Source organism: Mytilus californianus, unplaced genomic scaffold (genome assembly GCF_021869535.1).
Source record: "Mytilus californianus isolate M0D057914Y unplaced genomic scaffold, xbMytCali1.0.p SCAF_4, whole genome shotgun sequence".
NCBI lineage: Eukaryota > Metazoa > Mollusca > Bivalvia > Mytilida > Mytilidae > Mytilus > Mytilus californianus.
The window spans coordinates 13,662,130-13,687,299 of NW_026262690.1; the positions used below are offsets into that span (position 1 = coordinate 13,662,130).

Sequence of the window (25,170 nt, forward strand, 5' to 3'; positions counted from 1 at the left end):
TTTCGGTTTCTTAGACATTTCTATCCTTTGGAAAGACACATTTAACTTTTTCGTTTCAAAAGATAACCGCAGGGAGACTTTGGTAAAAGCATCTTGAATATTTTCTCTACATAAGTGTGCTTTGAATTCATGTAACAATTCTTCAGACATTATTCATTTTTGTCACATTTTCATGATTTCAGTCAAAGAACTGCATTTTTTGCTGTATATTTATCGAATTTTTAAAAAATTCATTGTTGATTTTTTCATAAGAATTAGCACAAATAATCTTCATGCATAATCAAGCCAAATGTCATTTTTAAAAAGAAGGGTCCATGAACTGGTTTTCAATCAGTTTAAATGATAATAAAATGCTCCGCAGGGCGCAGCTTGATACGACCGCAGAGGTCGAACCCTGAACAGTTGGGGCAAGTATGGACACAACATTCAAGCTTGATACAGCTCTGAATTTGGATTGTGATTAAATATTTGACACAGCATAGGTTTCTGACAGAGAATGAATGTGGTGTAAGAACTTAAAAATTTTAAATTGGACATTCACCTATTATGGTCCAATATCCAAAATCTAAATACATGGTTAGATTCAGCATATCAAAGAACCCCAATAATTCAATTTTTGATGAAATCAAACAAAGTTTTATTTTGGACCCTTTTGACCTCAATGTGGACAAAGTTGATAACAGGGCCCAAAAATCAAAAATCTAAATACATGGTTAGATTCAGCATATCAAAGAACCCCATATATTCAATTTTTGTTGAAATCAAACAAAGTTTAATTTTGGACCCCGATTTGGACCAACTTGAAAACTGGGCCCATAATCAAAAATCTAAATACATGTTTAGATTCAGCATATCAAAGAACCCTAAGAATTCAATTTTTGTTAAAATCAAACTAAGTTTAATTTTGGACCCTTTGGACCTTAATGTGGACCAATTTGAAAACGGAACCAAAAATTAAGAATCTAAATACACGGTTAGATTCGGCATATCAAAGAACCCCAATAATTCAATTTTTGATGAAATCAAACAAAGTTTAATTTTGGACCCTTTGGACCTCAATGTGGACCAGTTTAATAATGGGGCCCAAAATCCAAAAACTTAATACACGGTTAGATTCAGCATATTAAAGAACCCCAAGAATTCAAGAATAAAACCCCATTGAAATTGGTCAAGAAATAAGCAATTTATATAAAGTATCTTCTTTTGCACAATACTGTGCAATTGAATATTTCTTGCTATTGCGCAATACTGTACAATTGCCAATTTCTTGCTATTGCGCAATATTGTGCTATTGGATATTTCTTGCTATTGCGCAATACTGTGCAAATGAAGATTTCTTGCTATTGTGCAATACTGTGCAATTGAAGATTTCTTGCTATTGTGCAGTACTGTGCAATTGAAAATTTCTTGCTATTGCACAATACTTATTATATAATAATTTACACATCCTGTTTGGTGTGTATCTCCTACCATATCATTATTATTTGCTTTAAATATAAATCAGAAATAACCAACTTAAAATGGAAAATTTTAAAAGAAAAAAAGGAAGAAAAAAAAATCCCCCCCCCCCCCCAAATTTTTTGAACCCCCTTATGATTCATCACCCCCAAATCAATCCCAGCCGTCCCTTTGTGGTATGGTACCTTGCAGTACAATTTCAGAGAGATCCATACACATACACACAAGTTATTGTCCTGAAACTAGAAAAATGCTTGTTTTTGCCCCTTTTTGGCCCCTAATTCCTAAAATATTGAGGCAATTACCCCCATCATCAATCCCAGCCTTCCCTTTGTGGTATGGTACCTTGCAGTACCATTTCAGAGAGATCCATACACTTGAACACAAGTTATTGTCTGGAAACTAGAAAAATGCTTATTTTTGGCCCCCAATTCCTAAACGTTTCGGGCAATTACCCCCAAACTCAATTCCAGCCTTCCCTTTGTGATATGGAACCTTGTAGTACAATTTCAGAAATATTCAAACACTTACACACAAGTTATTGTCATGAAACTAGAAAAATGCTTGTTTTTTGCCCCTTTTTTGCCCCTAATTCCTTAACTGTTGGTACCATAACCCCCCAAATTAATCCCAACCTTTCTTTTGTGGTATTGAACCTTATGGATCCATTCACTTAAACTAAAGTTATAGTGCGAAAACTAATGTGTCTTCAGACGACGACGACGACGCCAACGTCATACCAATATACGATCGTATAAAAATCTGTCTAAAATGCATCTTTTCCCGATATGTCACAGTTTGACGTCGTGAAAAATAAAATTTTATGTCAGCAACATCATAACCTCCCCTGTAACTGTATCATATGCCCTTAATACCAAAATTTATGATAAAAGATGATTTTTCATTTCCTATTGTTAATTATCCATTTTTAGATGATGACGTGACGTTCCCTTGTCATCATCTTATGGTGTTTATATATCTAAACTTGTTCGATTTGATTTTAATGAAAGAAACCTCTGTATTACTGAAAAATTATTACACCAGGGTTTTCGATATCACAAACTAGTCAAAACATTTACTAATTTTTATCATCGGTAGAAGAACATCATTCGTAAATATAAATCCACATGCAGACATCTTATACATTCAGGTATTTCACATCCAATCTTTTATGGTAATATTCTATACAAAGCACAAAAATGTCGACATTCACCTCAAAAGCTAACCAAACCTGTAAACAGACTTATTCAGAAGGGATATAGTTACGATACTGTTGTCAGGTCATTAAAGATGGCATATTTTGGTATTAATATTGATTCACTCATAGGGTATTTGCATCAGAAATAAACACATTCATTCTAAAACCAGTTGTTGGCATGATACGGGTTATGTTCTACTCATATATTTTATGATGGTATGATACTAAACCCCTAACGAGAGGGAATGTGCTCGATTTTCATATGATGAAGACATAATTTTTCAATCAGTTTTATTGAGGTCTGGAGCTGGCATGTCAGTAACTGCTATTAGTCCTTTGTTAATTTATTTATCGTCATTTTGCTTAGTTTCTTTTGTTACCTATTCTGACATCGGAATTGGGACTTCTTTTAAACTGAGTTTTACTGTGCATATTGCCGTGTATTTGTTTATTCTACATTGGCTAGAGGTATAGGGGAAGGGGTTGATATCTCACAAAACATGTTTAACCCCGCTGCATTTTTGTGCCTGTTCCAAGTCAGGAGCCTCTAGCCTTTGTAAGTCTTGTATGTTTTTTAATTTTAGTTCATTTATATGTTTTGGAGTTTAGTGTGACGTCCATTTTCATTAAAGTAGTACACATTTTTGTTTAGCCTGCCTCCGGGGGTGGGATTTTCTTGCTGTGTTGAAGACCCATTGGTGGCCTTCGGCCGTTTTCTGCTCTTTGGTCGGGTTGTTGTCTCTTTGACATATTCCCCATTTCCATTCTCAATTTTATTCCAACATTTTAACCATAAAAAAAGTTTTTCTCTTAAAAGTTTCACCTCAAAACTATATATCATATTACCAAATCTACTTACCTTTAAACAACTAAAAAAATATAACCAAAACATGGAAGTCACATAAAGTGGTTAAAGGTCAATCTACCATTTGTTTTTTGGGTTTTTTTTTTTGTTTAAGTTAGGTTAGGCCATTTCATGATGTATTCTAGAACGAGTTATACTGTGAAATAACATCTGCTTCACATTTTATTCATAGAAAAACAAGAATATTTGACATTGTTATTGACATCGTGTACAGTAAGGTACAGTAAGGGACATACGTCTTCATAGTTCCATGACTCTGTCCCCATGTACAGTCTGGAACTGCAGTCTACATAGTTCCATGATTCTGTCTTCATGTACAGTCTGGAACTGCAGTCTACATAGTTCCATGATTCTGTCTTCATGTACAGTCTGGAACTGCAGTCTACATAGTTCCATGATTCTGTCCCCATGTACAGTCTGGAACTGCAGTCTACATAGTTCCATGATTCTGACCCCATGTACAGTCTGGAACTGCAGTCTACATAGTTCCATGACTCTGTCCCCATGTACAGTCTGGAACTGCAGTCTACATAGTTCCATGACTCTGTCCCCATGTACAGTCTGGAACTGCTGTCTACATAGTTCCATGATTCTGTCCCCATGTACAGTCTGGAACTGCAGTCTACATAGTTCCATGACTCTGTCCCCATGTACAGTCTGGGACTGCAGTCTTCATAGTTCCATGATTCTGTCCCCATGAACAGTCTGGAACTGCAGTCTACATAGTTCCATGATTCTGTCATGTACAGTCTGGGACTTAAGTGTACATAGTTCCATGATTCTGTCATGTACAGTCTGGGACTTAAGTGTACATAGTTCCATGATTCTGTCATGTACAGTCTGGGACTGAAGTGTACATAGTTCCATGATTCTGTCATGTACAGTCTGGGACTTAAGTGTACATAGTTCCATGATTCTGCCATGTACAGTCTGGGACTTAAGTGTACATAGTTCCATGATTCTGTCATGTAGTCTGGGACTTAGGTCTACATAGTTCCACGACTCTGTCCCCATGTAAAGTCTGGGATTTTAGTCTACATAGTTCCATGATTCTGTGATGTAAAGTCTAGGACTTAAGTCTACACAGTTCCATAATTCTGTCATGTAAATTTCTGGGACTTAAGTCTATATAGTTCCATGAGTCTGTCATGTACAGTCCAAGACTACATTATCCAAGGACGTTTACAGAAAGTTTCCGTAAAAGTTTAAAATATTCATTTTCATTTCAAGATGTCATAATATACATTTACAGTCTATATATTATCAAACTGAATTCCAACCTTTGTAGATTGATTTTTAACATGTATTCAATAGTTGCATAACAATAACAATCTATTATTTTCCCTTGGTTTATCCAGTTGTCTTATGATTCTCAAAAACTTTGGTAAAGAGCTACTGCACTCTTCAAATTTTAATTTAACATAGAGTACAGATATCTCTAACATTTTTCAAAACAAATTCATAAGTATCAACTCTTTCTAGAATGTTTTAAAAGCTGCTTTGGGAAAAATGGATGAAAAATGACAAAAATTTTCTTTCCTTATATAATCTATATTGTATTTGTAGTTCTATGAGAAATTCAATTTACTGGAAATAAATTCCCTTCATGAAACAACAGAAAGGGGCAATGTTTATTAAAGAGTATTATTAAATAACTGAAATCATTGTAAAAAACAAATATTGTTTGTTATCAAATATTTGCTTTGGGAGTAATTAATTTACAAAGCACTTGTTTTTATTTTGTCAGCAATTAAGTAAAACAAATGAAAGTGCTATTTCAAGTCCAAGCAATTAATTGTGGAAATTGCCTAAAAACTATGAAATATTGACAGTTTTTACAAACACATGTTCAATGTTTAACCAAGCATTAATGATAAACCAGGATTCTCATGTTATAACAATTTCTTTCAGCAGATTGCAGTTAAATAACAATGTTGAGAGCAATTGGTCTATTTAAATAAATAAAATTTCAAGGTTTCAACATTATTTTTTTTTGCAAAATTGCTTCATCTCAAGTTCTATTATTAATTAGAATTATATAGTTACATTTAGGCTCATGGAATTCCAATGCAGAGGATTAAGTTAACAGAAACCAAGACAGCAAAAAAAAAAACACTTTAATTTTCATTTCTGTGAATCTTCTAAATACAAGATGGCTACTCTGTAGTGAAATGTTCCTGGTCTTAACTACGGAATACAATTGTCTGACCAGTAGACCGCTGAACAACAAAGATGATATTATCCTTACAGTTTGCAGCTTTAGTAATTTTTCCTAAAATTCTTGGTATTTCAATGGAAATCTGGTCCTCCTGGGAATTCAGGGATTGGTACAATACTAGATAGATATATATGAAAGATAATTGAAAATGGTAGGAATTTAAATTATGACAAACAGTTTTAACTCCTGCAAGAATTGTCAAATCATAATGGTGGTATATTGTGGTCTATTACACAAGATGACAAACAGTCTAAAAGAACTATTTTAAAAATCTTCTGCCTAACTATCTCAGAAGACTTGTGTTCACACAGTGTCATAAAGGGACATAACTCAAGAACAGTAATTCAGCAATTTCTCCAATTGTCAAGGGGCATAACTCTAGAACGGTAAAAGTGAAGCAACCAAAATTCAAACTTGATCTGTGTTTTGTGGTAATAAGCATTATGTATAAGATTGATAACGTTTGGTTGTGACAAACTAAAATTAGAGAACAGAAACCAATTTTGGGAAGTACGGACGGATAGACGTACCGACGGACAAGGGTAAAACTTAATGCCTCCTCCGCTACGGCGGGGGCATAAAAAGTAAAATAGCAAAGATACTGACCTCCAAAGGAAAATTCAAAAGAGAAAGTCCCTTATCAAATACCAAAATCAAAAAAAATCAAACACATCAAAGGAATGGAAAACAACTGTCATATTACCGACGTGACCAGACATTTTCTTGTGTAGAAAATGGTGGAATATCAAAAGTTTAGTGGCTGTTCAACCTCTTTTTAGGGCAAATTACAAGTCAACAGTTTCTTAATAGATGGTGTTTAAACTTTCAGCGAGTCATAAAACACAATATTAATATCAGAATATGTCTTCAAATTAGAATTCTGGAGTGATCACATAGACCCAGTTCGGTTGAATAAAATAAATTACCATTGACCAATGAACCTGAATTTATCTGGTTAGGTAAACCTCAGGTCAACCCTGCCATACAGGTATGTACACATGCCAATGGTTAGGTAAACCTCAGGTCAAACCTGCTAAACAGGTATGTACACATGCCAATGGTTAGGTAAACCTCATGTCAATCCTGCTAGACAGGTATGTACACATGCCAATGGTTAGGTAAACCTCAGGTCAACCCTGACAGACAGGTATGTATGTAACAGTAAATTTGGTCTGGTAGTAAAATTTGTCTGCCAGACTTTTTTTCCTAGATAAACAAGTCCATGACCATTATTTTACTAGGAATGTAAGTCCCAGGACAAATTTTCCTAGGAAAATCAGTCTATACCTAGTTAAATATGTCTGGCACTCATTTTCTTAGGAAAAATTGTCCTAAGACTTGTTTTTTTCTAGTAACCTTTATTATATTTTAAAAATTATTGAAAATAAAAAAAAAAACATTTTCTTAGTTAAGATTGGAAAGTTTCATTATTTTTTCCTATTAAGATAAAGGACATGGATGTTATAACCCAGGCATGTTAATGACATGGACATGATGTCCTAGAAAAATTAGTCTGGGGACATAAATTTTATTAAAATAATTATATTAATACACGACTCTAAAGCAATATTAAAACATAACATTCAAATTTACCTTTAAAAATAAAGGGCATGGCCGTTTTTACCTAGGAATATTAATGACATGGACATGATTTCCTAGTAAAATACGTCTGGGGACATGAATTTAATTGAAATATTAATGCACAATCTTTAACAATATTAAAACATACAAATTGATTTTCCATTGTTTACATGTAAATAATTTGTTTCATTAACATTTTCTTTTAAAAATAAAGGAATTGGACGTTTTTACCTAGGGATATTAATGACATGGACATGATTTCCTAGGAAAATTAGTCTCGGGACATACATTTTGTTAACATATAAATTCACAACTCTTAAACTATATTGAATCATAACATTTGAATTTTTATTGTTTAAATGTAAATGATTTGATTCATTAATATTTTTCTTATAAAAAAAGAGGACATGGACATTTTTACCTAGGAATATTAATGATATGGACTTGAATTCATAGGAAAATTAGTCTGGGGACATAAATTATTAACATCGGTCTAAATATACTAGTAAATTCTGTAACCATGGACTTTTTATACTAGTAATATGTGTCCGCCTGGACATATTTTACCAGGACATATTTATCTCTTACATGTACACATGCCAATGGTTAGGTAAACCTCAGGTCAACCCTGCTAGACAGGTATTTACAAATGCCAATGGTTAGGTAAACCTCAGGTCAACCCTTCCAGACAGGTATGTACACATTCCAATGGTTAGGTAAACCTCAGATCAACCCTGCCAGACAGGTATGTACACATGCAAATGGTTAGGTAAACCTCAGATCAACCCTGCCAGACAGGTATGTACATATGCCAATGGTTAGGTAAACCTCAGGTCAACCATGCCAGACAGGTATGTACACATGCCAATGGTTAGGTAAACCTCAGGTCAACCATGCCAGAAAGGTATGTACACATGCCAATGGTTAAGTAAACCTCAGATCAACCCTGCCAGACAGGTATGTACATATGCCAATGGTTAGGTAAACCTCAGGTCAACCATGCCAGACAGGTATGTACACATGCCAATGGTTAGGTAAACCTCAGGTCAACCATGCCAGACAGGTTTGCACACATGTCAATGGTTAGGTAAACCTCAGGTCAAACCTGCTAAACAGGTAAGCACACATATGCCAATGGTTCTTTAGACTGGATATACTTTAACTATAGTAATAATAACATATAAGTATATGTAAGAGCTCTCATTCTGATATAGCTTTATGAGTGCTGATGGACGTAAAGTAATAATCAAGCAATCAATAATAATGACATAGAAACAAATCCAAGCAATTCCAGGAAAAAAGACAAACCTTAATTATCTATATCTAAAAATCAACATCTCTGAAAGACTCATAACTATTTGGACACAATGCCACAAAAACTGCCTACAACAACTACTTCCAAGTTATTCATTTAGTTTCTATATGTGGTCATATTTTGAATTTCTACTGCATGAAAGATGAAGTCAGCAGTGAAAAATATATCATGATTGCACGTTCATTAATTTCCCATTATGATGTAAGAATTATTTGACACCAATTTAATCTAAACTAATGCAGTACACTTCCCTTGGGTATTTTTGTTACACAACTAATATTGTATAGAAGAGCTTCTTTAACAGGAAATTGTAAAAAACAAGTCAAAATAAAGGAAGAACTTGACATCGATGTCAGAACACATTTATTATATTACCACCGGGATAAAGTCAAGAGTTTAAAACAATCCAAAGATCAATATATAATTTGAGGTTCTTCAGAACAATCTGAGAAGACCTATCTATGGTTTCGTGAGCAAATTAGCTCATTTTGACAGAGATATAAAAACAATACTATACAGGTTTAAGTTCCTTTATGGATTCATCTTTTGTCTGATAAACAATTAGTAAGTGAAAATGCCTACATATTGATGCTTCAGTTGGCAGTATGTCCTTGTTTGGTGAACAATGATTGGGAAAAATGACAGGAAAATTAGAAATCCTTCAAGGCGTTATTCCTATATTTGTGTGGAGATACAAATACCGCACCCATATCTCTTACCAACACTTACTGATCCACAACATCTGCAACAGACTACAAGATTTCACCAAACAAACCTATTTTTCATAAACATTGTACTAAAATTGTACTTGGATTGCAATATCAACAAGTTTTATAAATAGTTCTTAATAACATCCATCAGATGTTTACAAGAAATTATAAAAATAAGGAATTATGGTAAATAAAGAATAGAGAATAATGGGGTGCTTAAATATAAAATATAGAGATAAGAGTGCACACCCTGAAATGTCTCGCCTGCTTTACTGACCATTGATTTTATGTTGAAGATCTTAAAGATAAAGGTTTTACTAAAAGCATTACAGAAACTTAATTTAAGGTCAGATAAATCGTGTCAGAGAGACATACATATACACCTTACAATTTTTTTATACACCAAATATAGTTGACCTATTGCGTATGCTAATTGAAAAATTCGTGAGGGTTCCGCGGGACCCAGTGTCTCGCCTACTTTTGCTGTTAGTCGCAGGCTCAACAAAAATGGGGAAAAAATTATTTTGTCGGACCTAGGGGGCAGAATTTTAGAGGGTCCAGGAAATGACGTCTTTGTGTCAGACCCAATGTCTGGCAAATATTTTTACTGTTTGGGGCCGTCAAAATTGAAATTTCTGTTGGTCCTTGTAACCTTGGCTTCCAAATTAGTAATGTAGTTGAAAGGCATTGAAAACCAAAAGTTCTAATGACACATTTATTGCCGGTAATATGTAAACGTGCTGATATAAACAGATTTCGATCTTCTCAGCGTTTTTCCAATTAGTGTAAGTCATGTTATTATAATTATTTTCGTATTTCTCGGGATTTATTATTACACATAGCAATGAAATCGAATTTCCGGTAAAAATATTGAGTAGAAGCATGTTTTCAGCATCTTTTTGACAGATAATTCTGATGATTACAAGACTCAACAAGTGTTATCAGACGCGTTCCTCGGACGCATGGTTCATGCAATGGCGCGTCCAGACAGAAAACCATGCGTCAATGGCGCGAATACGACTCATTAACGAGAACATTGTTAGTATGAAAAAACGAGTTTCGTCTTCATATGATCACAGATATGACACATCAGTGGTGCATGAACAGTTGGAACAATAGGTGGCCAAATCAATTATGTAGTTGAAAAGCACTGAAAACCAAAAGTTCGATTAAGGGACAACTAATGTTGTAATGACCAGATTTAAGTAAATTTTAAAATTAAACAAAAACAAGTATTATTTTAGTTTTCTATGAGTGTTTTTTTTTTCTTCATTTTAGTTAATGTATGAACACATATATTCGGTTTGATGTACAAATGTAGCTTGCCACTGTCTTTGTTTTTGATCTAATTGTTCTTATGCCAATTATTGGCGTAAGAACAATTAGATTATCTTGTGTCAAAGTAATCCTGTGAGGAATAACTCCTGGATCATCATTTATGTATTAACATATTGAATAAACTACAATGTTTATTAATATGAAACACAGATTACAATAATATATAACAAAATAAAAATTAATTATTCAAAAGCGTCTCATTTTATTTTTGAGTGAAAATATAGGTCTGGTAAAAATTTGATGGGTCTGGCAAAACTTGCTACCCTGTAGGCCCCAATGTCTGACAGAAAAAAAAAACTGTTTGCATCTCTGCTAATAAATGTTTTAAAAACTTTAACTGCAGACTGTACGTAATGTTAACTGGAATAAAACTAAGTCCATTTATAAGTAATATACGGAAAAACAGGAAATAAATTTTTACAAAATTTCCTTCTAGATACTAGCTAGCTTTTGATCATAAACAAGCTTCTGTCCAAGTGTGGTACAAATCCAGGATAGTTTAAGAAAGTTATCAACATTTGAAAAACTTTAACCACAGAGTGAATGTTATGTTAACTGGCAGAAAAACTAAGTCCATATATGAGTAAAATACGGATAAACAGGATTTTTTTTTTTACAAAATTTTGTTCTTGATACTATCTTATGATTATAAACAAGCTTCTGTCCAAGTTTGGTACAAATCCAGGATAGTTTAAGAAAGTTATCAACATTTGAAAAACTTTAACCACAGAGTGAATGTTATGTTAACTGGCAGAAAAACTAAGTCCATATATGAGTAAAATACGGATAAAGTGGATTTTTTTTTTTTTCTTACAAAATTTACTTCTGGATACTATCTTATGATCACAAACAAGCTTCTTTCCAAGTTTGGTTGAAATGCAGGATAGTTTTAAGAAAGTTAATAAAATTTCAAAAACTTTAACCACAGAGTGAATATTTGTGGACGCCGCCGCCGCTGACGATGCCGATGGAATGTAGGATCACTATGTCTCGCTTTTGCGACAAAAGTCACAGGCTCGACAAAAACAGACCAAAACATAAAAACCTAACATTGACCAATGAACCATAAAAATGAGGTCAAGGTCAGATTGTACCTGCCAGACAGACATGTACACCTTACAATCATTCCATACACCAGACATAGTTGACCTATTGCTTATAGTACTTGAAAAACTGCAAAAACACAAAAACTTAACATTGAGTAATGAACCATGAAAATGAGGTCAAGGTCAGAAGATACCTGCTAGACAGACCTGTACACCTAACGATCATTCCATACATCGAATATAGTTGACCTATTGCTTATAGTACTCGAAAAAAGACCAGAACACAAAAACTTAACATTGACCAATAAACCATTGGGAGCTTAAATAGAAAGAAAAGAGAATAATTAGCGTTAAAAAATTCGTAAGGGTTCCGCGGTTCTCGCCTACTTTTGCTGTTAATCGCAGGCTCAACAAAAATAAGGAAAAAAATTAATAAAAAATATTCCTCTCTATACTATCTTTTGATTGTAAGTAGCTCTGTCCAAGTTTGGTAAAAATCCAGGATAGTTTATGAATCTAATAAATGTTTTAAAAACTTAAACTGCAGACTGTATGTAATGTTAACTGGAAGAAAGTCCATTATAAGTAAAATACGGAAAAAATCAAACAAAATTTTAACAAAATTTCCTTCTAGATACTAGCTTTTAATCATAAACAAGCTTCTGTCCAAGTTTGGTACAAATCCAGGATAGTTTAAGAAAGTTGTTAAAATTTTAAAACCTTTAACCACAGAGTGAATGTAATGTTAACTGGCAGAAAAACTAAGTCCATTTATAAGTAAAATATGGAAAAAATGGAATTTTTTTTACAAAATTTACTTCTGGATACTATCTTATGATCATAAACAAGCTTCTTTCCAAGTTTGGTAGAAATCCAGGATAGTTTAAGAAAGTTATTAAAATTTCAAAAACTTTAACCACAGAGTGAATGTAGTTTTTCCTGGCAGAAAAACTAAGTCCATTTATAAGTAAAATACGGAAAAAAAAGGAATTTTTTTTTTACAAAATTTACTTTTGAATATTATCTTATGATCACAAACAAGCTTCTGTCCAAGTTTGGTAGAAATCCAGGATAGTTTGAGAAAGTTATTAAAATTTCAAAAACTTTAACCACAGAGTGAATGTAGTTTTTCCTGGCAGAAAAACTAAGTCCATTTAAAGTAAAATACGGAAAAAAAAGGATTTTTTTTTTTACAAAATTTACTTTTGAATATTATCTTATGTTAAAGGAAGTCCCCCCGCTGGAAGCCATCATGGATGAAGGATCAGCTTCAAAGTAACAACACTTAGTCAGCACCTCATAAGTAACATTCATGCCATGTTTGGTTTCAATCCATTCAGTGGTTCTCTAAAAGAAGACATGTGTATGTAATGTCCATAGGGTCCTTTGTTAAACACTGTCCCCAACTGGTGGCCATCTTGGATGATGGATCGGCTTCAAAGTAACAACACTTGGTCAGCACTTCATAAGGAACATTCATGCCATGTTTGGTTTCATTCCATTCAGTGGTTCTCTAAAAGAAGACATTCGTATGTATTTCCCATAGGGTCCTATGTTAAACTAAGTCCCCCCGCTGGCGGCCATCTTGGATTATGGATCGGCTTCAAAGAAACAACACTTGGTCAGCACCTCAAAAGGAACATTCATGCCATGTTTGGTTTCATTCCATTCAGTGGTTCCTTAAAAGAAGACATTTGTATGTATTTCCCATAGGGTCCTATGTTAAACTAAGTCCCCCGCTGGTGGCCATCTTGGATGATGGATCGGCTTCAAAGTAACAACACTTAGTCAGCACCTCATAAGGAACATTCATGCCATGTTTGGTTTCATTCCATTCAGTAGTTCTCTAAAAGAAGACATTTGTAAATATTTCCAATAGAGTCCTATGTTAAACTAAGTCCCCCGCAGGCGGCCATCTTTGTTTATGAATCGGCTTCAAAGTAACAACACTTGGTCAGCACCTCATAAGGAACATTCATGCCATGTTTGATTTCAATCCATTCAGTGGTTCTCTAAAAGAAGACATTTGTATGTATTGTCCATAGGGTCCTTTGTCAAACACTGTCCCCAGCTGGTGGCCATCTTGGATGATAGATAGGCTTCAAAGTAACAACACTTGGTCAGCACCTCATAAGGAACATTCACATCCTGTTTGGTTTCGTTCCATTCAGTGGTTCTCTAAAAGAAGACATTCGTATGTATTTCCCTTAGGGTCCTATGTTAAACTAAGTGCCCCGCTGGCGGCCATCTTGGATTATGGATTGGCTTCAAAGTAACAACACTTGGTCAGCACCTCAAAAGGAACATTCATGCCATGTTTGGTTTCATTCCATTCAGTGGTTCTCTAAAAGAAGACATTTGTATGTATTTCCCTTAGGGTCCTATGTTAAACTAAGTCCCCTGCAGGCGGCCATCTTGGATTATGGATCAGCTTCATAGTAACAACACTTGGTCAGCACCTCATAAGGAACATTCATGCCATGTTTGGTTTCATTCCATTCAGTGGTTCTCTAAAAGAAGACATTTGTATGTATTTCCCATAGGGTCCTATGTTAAACTAAGTCCCCCGCTAGCGGCCATCTTGGATTATGGATCCGCTTCAAAGTAACAACACTTGGTCAGCACCTCATAAGGAACATTCATGCCATGTTTGGTTTCATTCCATTCAGTGGTTCTCTAAAAGAAGACATTTGTATGTATTTCCCATAGGGTCCTATGTTAAACTAAGTCCCCTCGCTGGCGGCCATCTTGGATGATGGATCCGCTACAAAGTAACAACACTTGGTCAGCACCTCATAAGGAACATTCATGCCATGTTTGGTTTCATTCCATTCAGTGGTTCTCTAGAAGAAGTTCAAAATGTAAAAAGTTAACGCCGACGACGGGCGCCGCCGCTGGACGACAGGACGCCAAGTGATGAGAAAAGCTCACTTGGCCCTTTCGGCCAGGTGAGCTAAAAAGAAGAGAATAATAGTGCTAAAAAATATAATAGAAAAAAATGACCTTAAATATTTAAAGATAGAGAAATAAAGACCCCCACCCCCACCTGGCCCTCTTATAATACTGAGGATTTTACAATTTGCCATCTAAAATAGAATCCCCAATTTTAAATGGCAATATTATCAACCAGTTGAAACTCTTTAATAAGCTTATCATCATCTAGTTCTATAAAATATGTTTTTTACAAATGAACTTATCTACCAATATCTACATTTCATTGTTACTATCAAAATAAAAAATCAGACAATTTTAGTTCAAGTATAACTAAAACAATGTTAGAATCTACTTATCGTAAATACTAATTCAATTATATAATGTAATAATGATGTTTAAATAACAAGAGTGACACAATCCATGCCACTATCAACTGACAATAATTCAAGTGTATCCAGACAAACCGTATTACAAATCCCACACGCTCATCCATTAAGGCAGTTATCTAGTTCCAACATCAGATAGTAATGAATTTGTCGTCTAATGGGGCATAATGCATTTATCACTTATTTCTAGGACATTACTGAATCAGATCAGTTTCAGTTTTACCAATTAATGTTTGAAAATGTTTAAGGTATAGCATCCGGTTATAGAAAGTCAGATGATGTAATTGGTGTTTGCTTAATGTATATCATACAATATTTCCCCCTACAATAATGCTAAAACTTAGATAGATATTAACATTGATAACAATAAATATCAGGCTTTATCTATTGTAATATAACCTTGAAGTTCTATATGAATCTTTGCAATATGTGACTAGCAGGACTTTTAGTACGAGCTAGCTACTTAAACTAAGAGACCTTTCCTTACAAAGCTTTCAAAAATAGTCACAAATTAATTAATCATCTCTCCTCTCTTCAATAAAGTTTGCATCCAACCAAATCACGACATATAAAATTTACTTACTGTGGATTCATTATTATTCGTGAGATACCTATTTTTGTTAATTTTGTTGGTATAGATAAATCCTGAATTCAAATGTTCATTGAAGAACAAATTGTCTATAGGCTTGTATGCAACTTTAGCAAAACCATCAAATCAAATATCCACGAAAATACAATTGTTGCACAATCCACAAAAATTGGTTTTCAACGAAACTTAACGAATCAAGTTTACATTAATTGATTATTGCAGAGTTATATACATGCCACATCCTTTTTAAAGTATCCAGATCCAGTTCCTAGCGCAGTTGCATGTGAAATTTCATAAAATACGTACCTCTTACATATTTGATTAACAGGCATGTATACTAATCTTTTTCCATACTTTATCTTTCCCACATAATCTTGCCACAGAAGTAATTATAACCACTCAGAACCAGGACATATTCTGTGAATAATCTGAAAAAGCATCATCCTGTCATTTATCAACTTTACATCTGTTTTCTTATTGTTTATTATTATTATCTCTGTATAGATTCAAATAATAACTCACCAAATGATTCACTAAATTTGTACTTAAATGAGCAACACAACAGGAACCACATGTGGAGCAGGATCTGCTACCCGTGTTTTTGAATGGGTTTATGTTGCTTAGTCTTTAGTTTTTCTATGTTGGGCTTTGAGGACTGTTGTTTGTCTCTTCATCATTTTTTGTCTTTGCCATTGCATCAGTCTGTCTTCAACTTTGAATGTTCCCTTGGTATCTGCAGTCTCTCTTTCATAAGAAAAGTTAAATTTTATTTTTTGTCATGCAAGTGTCTTTTATACCTTACTATTCGGTATAGGTTTTGCTCATTGTTGAAGGCTGTAAGGTGAACTATAGTTGTTTACATCCTCACCCCTATGGTCAAAGGTAGATTTATTTGTCTCATCAGCAATCATATCACATAATCTAATTTTCATATTAAGAGCTTTTTTTTAACTTTATAAGGATACAAATAAAGATATATTAACTGGTTTGAGTCAAGAATATGTGTCCATAGGACACCATGCTCCACTTGCACAATCACATTTCAATGTTCAGTAAACCATAAAATTTGGGTCAAACCCTAATTTCACATTTAATTTTTTTTATTTACATCATATTGGACATGTAAATTAGGTTTCAAGTTAATGTTAACACAAGATCCTGGAAAACTACCTTTCACAAAAATTTTAACCTGAAACAGGACAGAGGAAAAGACAGAACACCTGGACACACTGACTAGAAAACAATATACTATATCTCCTTATTTTAATATTCCCCCAGATACTTGCTATACAGAAATCCCTCTTTGGGCAATTCATTAATTTTGCTTTTTAATATATATTAATGATTGGCTTAAAAATTCCATTGAGGTGTTCTTTGTATCTGTCATACTTTCTACAAAAGCAAAGAAATACATTTTACAGATGGACTGTTAGATTCGTCTGAAAATTGCATGGCTGATAGAACTTGGCCTAATGAACATTTTAACCTCTCATCAGATTTGCTCTAATTGCTTAAGTGTTTGAGACTTAATGAGTGGCTTAAAAAGTGGCCTTCGGAACGGTGAGCTAAAAGCAAAATACAACCAGAGGACAAACAACAGTTTACAAAACACCACATAGAAAACTAGTCTGAGCAACACGTACCACACCAAAAAAACAGGGTGATCTTAGGTTCTTCCAAACTGTAAAATTCTATAGCTGCAAGCAAGAGAGATGCAATCCCACTAAGTTTCTAATCTACTAAAATTTTGATAAACAGTTAACTCAAAAATCCAGGGCTTCTTTTTTACCAACAGTTGTATTAAAATTCCAAGATGAAGATTTTACATGAATCAACCAAAATGAAGATCATTTTTAAAGTACCATCCAAACATCAATCCTCAAAAGTTTGGCTAAAGCATGCCACAATTAGTTTAAGAACTGAAGATGGAAATTTGATTTTCCTATGTGCCAACAATCCTGTCATGGTGTACCACATAATAAACAGATACTCAAACTACTTTACCCAGTAGCTTCAGACCAGAGATGTTGTACCACATAATACACAGATAATCAAACTAATTCACCCAGTAGCTTCAAACCAGAGATGTTGTACCACATAATACACAGATAATCAAACTAATTCAAAGAGTAGCTTCAGACCAGAGATGTTGTACCACATAATACATAGATAATCAAACTACTTCATCCAGTAGCTTCAGACCAGAGATGTTGTACCACATAATACATAGATAATCAAACAACTCCACCAAGTAGCTTCAGACCAAAGATGTTGTACCACATAATACACAGATAATCAAACTACTTTACCCAGTAGCTTCAGACTAGAGATATTGTACCACATAATACACTGATAATCAAACAACTCCACCCAGTAGCTTCAGACCAGAGATGTGGTACCACATAATACACAGATAATCAAACAACTCCACCAAGTAGCTTCAGACCAGAGATGTTGTACCACATAATACACTGATAATCAAACAACTCCACCCAGTAGCTTCAGACCAGAGATGTTGTACCACATAATACACAGATAATCAAACAACTTCACCCAGTAGCTTCAGACCAGAGATGTTGTACCACATAATACACTGATAATCAAACTACTCCACCCAGTAGCTTCAGACCAGAGATGTTGTACCACATAATACAGAGATAATCAAACTAATTCAATGAGTAGCTTCAGACCAGAGATGTTGTACCACATAATACACAGATAATCAAACTAATTCACCCAGTAGCTTCAGACCAGAGATATTGTACCACATAATACACAGATAATCAAACTAATTCAATGAGTAGCTTCAGACCAGAGATGTTGTGCCACATAATACACAGATAATCAAACTACTTTACCCAGTAGCTTCAGACCAGAGATGTTGTACCACATAATACACAGATAATCAAACTAATTCAATGAGTAGCTTCAGACCAGAGATTTTGTACCACATAATACACAGATAATCAAACTAATTCACCTAGTAGCTTCAGACCAGAGATATTGTACCACATAATACACAGATAATCAAACTAATTCAATGAGTAGCTTCAGACCAGAGATGTTGTACCACATAATACACAGATAATCAAACTACTTTACCCAGTAGCTTCAGACCAGAGATGTTGTACCACATAATACACAGATAATCAAACTAATTCAATGAGTAGCTTCAGACCAAAGATGTTGTACCACATAATACACAGATAATCAAACTAATTCACCCAGTAGCTTCAGACCAGAGATGTTGTACCACATAATACACTGATAATCAAACTACTTCATCCAGTAGCTTCAGACCAGAGATGTTGTACCACATAATACATAGATAATCAAACAACTCCACCAAGTAGCTTCAGACCAGAGATATTGTACCACATAATACACATATAATCAAACTAATTCAACTAGTAGCTTCAGACCAGAGATGTTGTACCACATAATACACAGATAATCAAACTAATTCACCCAGTAGCTTCAGACCAGAGATGTTGTACCACATAATACACAGATAATCAAACTAATTCAAAGAGTAGCTTCAGACCAGAGATGTTGTACCACATAATACATAGATAATCAAACTACTTCATCCAGTAGCTTCAGACCAGAGATGTTGTACCACATAATACATAGATAATCAAACAACTCCACCAAGTAGCTTCAGACCAAAGATGTTGTACCACATAATACACAGATAATCAAACTACTTTACCCAGTAGCTTCAGACTAGAGATATTGTACCACATAATACACTGATAATCAAACAACTCCACCCAGTAGCTTCAGACCAGAGATGTGGTACCACATAATACACAGATAATCAAACTAATTCACCAAGTAGCTTCAGACCAGAGATGTTGTACCACATAGTACACTGATAATCAAACAACTCCACCCAGTAGCTTCAGACCAGAGATGTTGTACCACATAATACACAGATAATCAAACAACTTCACCCAGTAGCTTCAGACCAGAGATGTTGTACCACATAATACACTGATAATCAAACTACTCCACCCAGTAGCTTCAGACCAGAGATGTTGTACCACATAATACACAGATAATCAAACTACTTTACCCAGTAGCTTCAGACCAGAGATGTTGTACCACATAATACACAGATAATCAAACTAATTCAATGAGTAGCTTCAGACCAGAGATGTTGTACCACATAATAAACAGATAATCAAACTAATTCACCCAGTAGCTTCAGACCAGAGATATTGTACCACATAATACACATATAATCAAACTAATTCAACGAGTAGCTTCAGACCAGAGATGTTGTACCACATAATACACAGATAATCAAACTAATTCCCCAGTAGCTTCAGACCAGAGATGTTGTACCACATAATACACAGATAATCAAACTAATTTAAAGAGTAGCTTCAGACCAGAGATGTTGTACCACATAATACATAGATAATCAAACTACTTCATCCAGTAGCTTCAGACCAGAGATGTTGTACCACATAATACATAGATAATCAAACAACTCCACCAAGTAGCTTCAGACCAAAGATGTTGTACCACATAATACACAGATAATCAAACTACTTTACCCAGTTGCCTCAGACTAGAGATATCAGGGGTTTATCTAGGTATTTTGGGAAAAAGGACCCTGGCCAATTTTGGGAATTTTTTAACACGGGTTTCAGTGAAATTGGGAAAAACAACCTATATACCAAATGCTAGTTTTAGTGTGTTTAGTTCAATAAAAATTTTCTTTTTTGGTGAACATGGTGAAAATAAAGTAAGAAACTACATGAAGGCTATTAATCATTAAATTTTCTGTTCTGTTTTTTGGTGAAAAAGACAAGTATTGTCACATTTTATTTTATTTTTACATGAACATTTGTGAACTAAAATATTTTTCTGTATAAAATATATCCTGTTTCTTTTTTCTTTTTTTTTTTTTATATATTTTAGTTTTCAATTTCAGGTTTGTTATTTCATAGCTGTCACATGCTAGAATTTGTTTTAAATTTATGTATTTCAAGGATTTGTATATTAAAAACTATAAAAATCATTTATTTTGTTTATTTATTGTATTTTATCTGCAAACCCGGAATTATAGCCTTATCCGTTTCCGGAATTTGATCTGGTTTTGTAATTTTCTTCACTTCCTGTGTTTTGGCAGCCATTGTTTGTCAATGTTGTTTTTTGTCAGTCATTATGTTTCAACTGGGATTTACACATTACTTGTTGGCAATTTTCGGCATAAAGCTAGCTGTTGAACATAATAAACATCTCTGTCTTGAATAATATAGATGAAAATGAGTTTTGTAATCAATTGGGAATTTTTCCCCCAAAATTGGGAAAAATGTAGGGGTTTTGCCGTTGGGAATGGGTCCGAATACCGGACCCTGTGGAATGCTAGAAAAATCCATGGATATTGTACCACATAATACACTGATAATCAAACAACTCCACCCAGTAGCTTCAGACCAGAGATGTGGTACCACATAATACACAGATAATCAAACAACTTCACCAAGTAGCTTCAGACCAGAGATGTTGTACCACATAATACACTGATAATCAAACAACTCCACCCAGTAGCTTCAGACCAGAGATGTTGTACCACATAATACACAGATAATCAAACAACTTCACCCAGTAGCTTCAGACCAGAGATGTTGTACCACATAATACACTGATAATCAAACTACTCCACCCAGTAGCTTCAGACCAGAGATGTTGTACCACATAATACACAGATAATCAAACTACTTTACCCAGTAGCTTCAGACCAGAGATGTTGTACCACATAATACACAGATAATCAAACTAATTTAATGAGTAGCTTCAGACCAGAGATGTTGTACCACATAATACACAGATAATCAAACAACTCCACCCAGTAGCTTCAGACCAGAGATATTGTACCACATAATGCACATATAATCAAACTAATTCAACGAGTAGCTTCAGACCAGAGATGTTGTACCACATAATACACAGATAATCAAACTAATTCAACCAGTAGCTTCAGACCAGAGATGTTGTACCACATAATACACAGATAATCAACAACTCCACCCAGTAGCTTCAGACATGAGATCTTGTACCACATAATACACGGATAATCAAACTAATTCACCCAGTAGCTTCAGACCAGAGATGTTGTACCACATAATACACAGATAATCAAACTAATTCACCCAGTAGCTTTAGACCAGAGATGTTGTACCACATAATACACAGATAATCAAACTAATTCACCCAGTCGCTTCAGACCAGAGATGTTGTACCACATAATACACAGATAATCAAACTACTTCACCCAGTAGCTTCAGACCAGAGATGTTGTACCACATAGTACACAGATAATCAAACTACTTCACCCCGTAGCTTCAGACCAGAGATGTTGTACCACATAATACACATAATACACAGATAATCAAACTACTTCACCCAGTAGCTTTAGACCAGAGATGCTGTACCACATAATACACAGATAATCAAACTACTTTACCCAGTAGCTTCAGACCAGAGATGTTGTACCACATAATACACAGATAATCAAACTAATTCACCCAGTAGCTTCAGACCAGAGATGTTGTACCACATAATACACAGATAATCAAACAACTCCACACAGTAGCTTCAGACCAGAGATGTTGTACCACATAATACACTGATAATCAAACAACTCCACCCAGTAGCTTCAGACATGAGATGTTGTACCACATAATACACAAATAATCAAACTACTTCACCCAGTAGCTTCAGACCAGAGATGTTGTACCACATAATACATAGATAATCAAACTAATTCACCCAGTATCTTCAGACCAGAGATGTTGTACCACATAATACACATATAATCAAACTACTTCACCCATTAGCTTCAGACCAGAGATGTTGTACCACATAATACACAGATAATCAAACTAATTCACCCAGTAGCTTCAGACCGGAGATGTTGTACCACATAATACACAGATAATCAAACAACTCCACCCAGTAGCTTCAAAATAGAGATGTTGTACCACATAATATACTGATAATCAAACAACTCCACCCAGTAGCTTCAGACATGAGATGTTGTACCACATAATACACGGATAATCAAACTAATTCACCCAGTAGCTTCAGACCAGAGATGTTGTACCACATAATACACAGATAATCAAACTAATTCACCCAGTAGCTTTAGACCAGAGATGTTGTACCACATAATACACAGATAATCAAACTAATTCACCAAGTAGCTTCAGACCAGAGATGTTGTACCACTTAATACACTGATAATCAAACTACTTCACCCAGTAGCTTCAGACCAGAGATGTTGTACCACATAGTACACAGATAATCAAACTAATTCACCCAGTAGCTTCAGACCAGAGATGTTGTACCACATAATACACAGATAATCAAACTACTTCACCCAGTAGCTTCAGACCAGAGATGTTGTACCACATAATACACATAATACACAGATAATCAAACTACTTCACCCAGTAGCTTCAGACCAGAGATGTTGTACCACATAATATACAAATAATCAAACTACTTCACCCAGTAGCTTCAGACCAGAGATGTTGTACCACATAATACACAGATAATCAAACTAATTCACCCAGTAGCTTCAGACCAGAGATGTTGTACCACATAATACACAGATAATCAAACTAATTCACCCAGTAGCTTCAGACCAGAGATGTTGTACCACATAATACACAGATAATCAAACTAATTCACCCAGTAGCTTCAGACCAGAGATGTTGTACCACATAATACACAGATAATCAAACTAATTCACCCAGTAGCTTCAGACCAGAGATGTTGTACCACATAATACACAGATAATCAAACCAATTCACACAGTAGCTTCAGACCAGAGATGTTGTACCACATAATACACAGATAATCAAACTACTTCACCCAGTAGCTTCAGACCAGAGATGTTGTACCACATAATACACATAATACACAGATAATCAAACTACTTCACCCAGTAGCTTCAGACCAGAGATGTTGTACCACATAATATACAAATAATCAAACTACTTCACCCAGTAGCTTCAGACCAGAGATGTTGTACCACATAATACACAGATAATCAAACTAATTCACCCAGTAGCTTCAGACCAGAGATGTTGTACCACATAATACACAGATAATCAAACTAATTCACCCAGTAGCTTCAGACCAGAGATGTTGTACCACATAATACACAGATAATCAAACTAATTCACCCAGTAGCTTCAGACCAGAGATGTTGTACCACATGATACACAGATAATCAAACTAATTCACCCAGTAGCTTCAGACCAGAGATGTTGTACCACATAATACACAGATAATCAAACCAATTCACACAGTAGCTTCAGACCAGAGATGTTGTACCACATAATACACAGATAATCAAACTACTTCACCCAGTAGCTTCAGACCAGAGATGTTGTACCACATAATACACATAATACACAGATAATCAAACTACTTCACCCAGTAGCTTCAGACCAGAGATGTTGTATCACATAATATACAAATAATCAAACTACTTCACCCAGTAGCTTCAGACCAGAGATGTTGTACCACATAATACACATAATACACAGATAATCAAACTAATTCACCCAGTAGCTTCAGACCAGAGATGTTGTACCACATAATACACATAATACACAGATAATCAAACTACTTCACCCAGTAGCTTCAGACCAGAGATGTTGTATCACATAATATACAAATAATCAAACTACTTCACCCAGTAGCTTCAGACCAGAGATGTTGTACCACATAATACACAGATAATCAAACTACTTCACCCAGTAGCTTCAGACCAGAGATGTTGTACCACATAATACACATAATACACAGATAATCAAACTACTTCACCCAGTAGCTTCAGACCAGAGATGTTGTACCACATAATATACAAATAATCAAACTACTTCACCCAGTAGCTTCAGACCAGAGATGTTGTACCACATAATACACAGATAATCAAACTAATTCACCCAGTAGCTTCAGACCAGAGATGTTGTACCACATAATACACAGATAATCAAACTAATTCACCCAGTAGCTTCAGACCAGAGATGTTGTACCACATAATACACAGATAATCAAACTAATTCACCCAGTAGCTTCAGACCAGAGATGTTGTACCACATAATACACAGATAATCAAACTAATTCACCCAGTAGCTTCAGACCAGAGATGTTGTACCACATAATACACAGATAATCAAACTAATTCACCCAGTAGCTTCAGACCAGAGATGTTGTACCACATAATACACAGATAATCAAACCAATTCACACAGTAGCTTCAGACCAGAGATGTTGTACCACATAATACACAGATAATCAAACTACTTCACCCAGTAGCTTCAGACCAGAGATGTTGTACCACATAATACACAGATAATCAAACTAATTCACCCAGTAGCTTCAGACCAGAGATGTTGTACCACATAATACACAGATAATCAAACTACTTCACCCAGTAGCTTCAGACCAGAGATGTTGTACCACATAATATACAAATAATCAAACTACTTCACCCAGTAGC

The 25,170-nt window shown here is 34.8% G+C and overlaps 1 protein-coding gene across 1 annotated transcript in view; it reads right to left on the reverse strand.

The window, feature by feature from the left end:
- The window catches only part of LOC127699231 (ALK tyrosine kinase receptor-like), a 167,159-nt gene extending 151,099 nt beyond the window's left edge, over nucleotides 1-16,060 (reverse strand). The window contains exon 1 of the mRNA XM_052202985.1: nucleotides 15,945-16,060. The gene's annotated coding sequence lies outside the window, so the exon portion shown is untranslated. The remainder of the gene's footprint in view (nucleotides 1-15,944) is intronic.
- Between the last annotated feature and the right edge of the window lie 9,110 nt (nucleotides 16,061-25,170).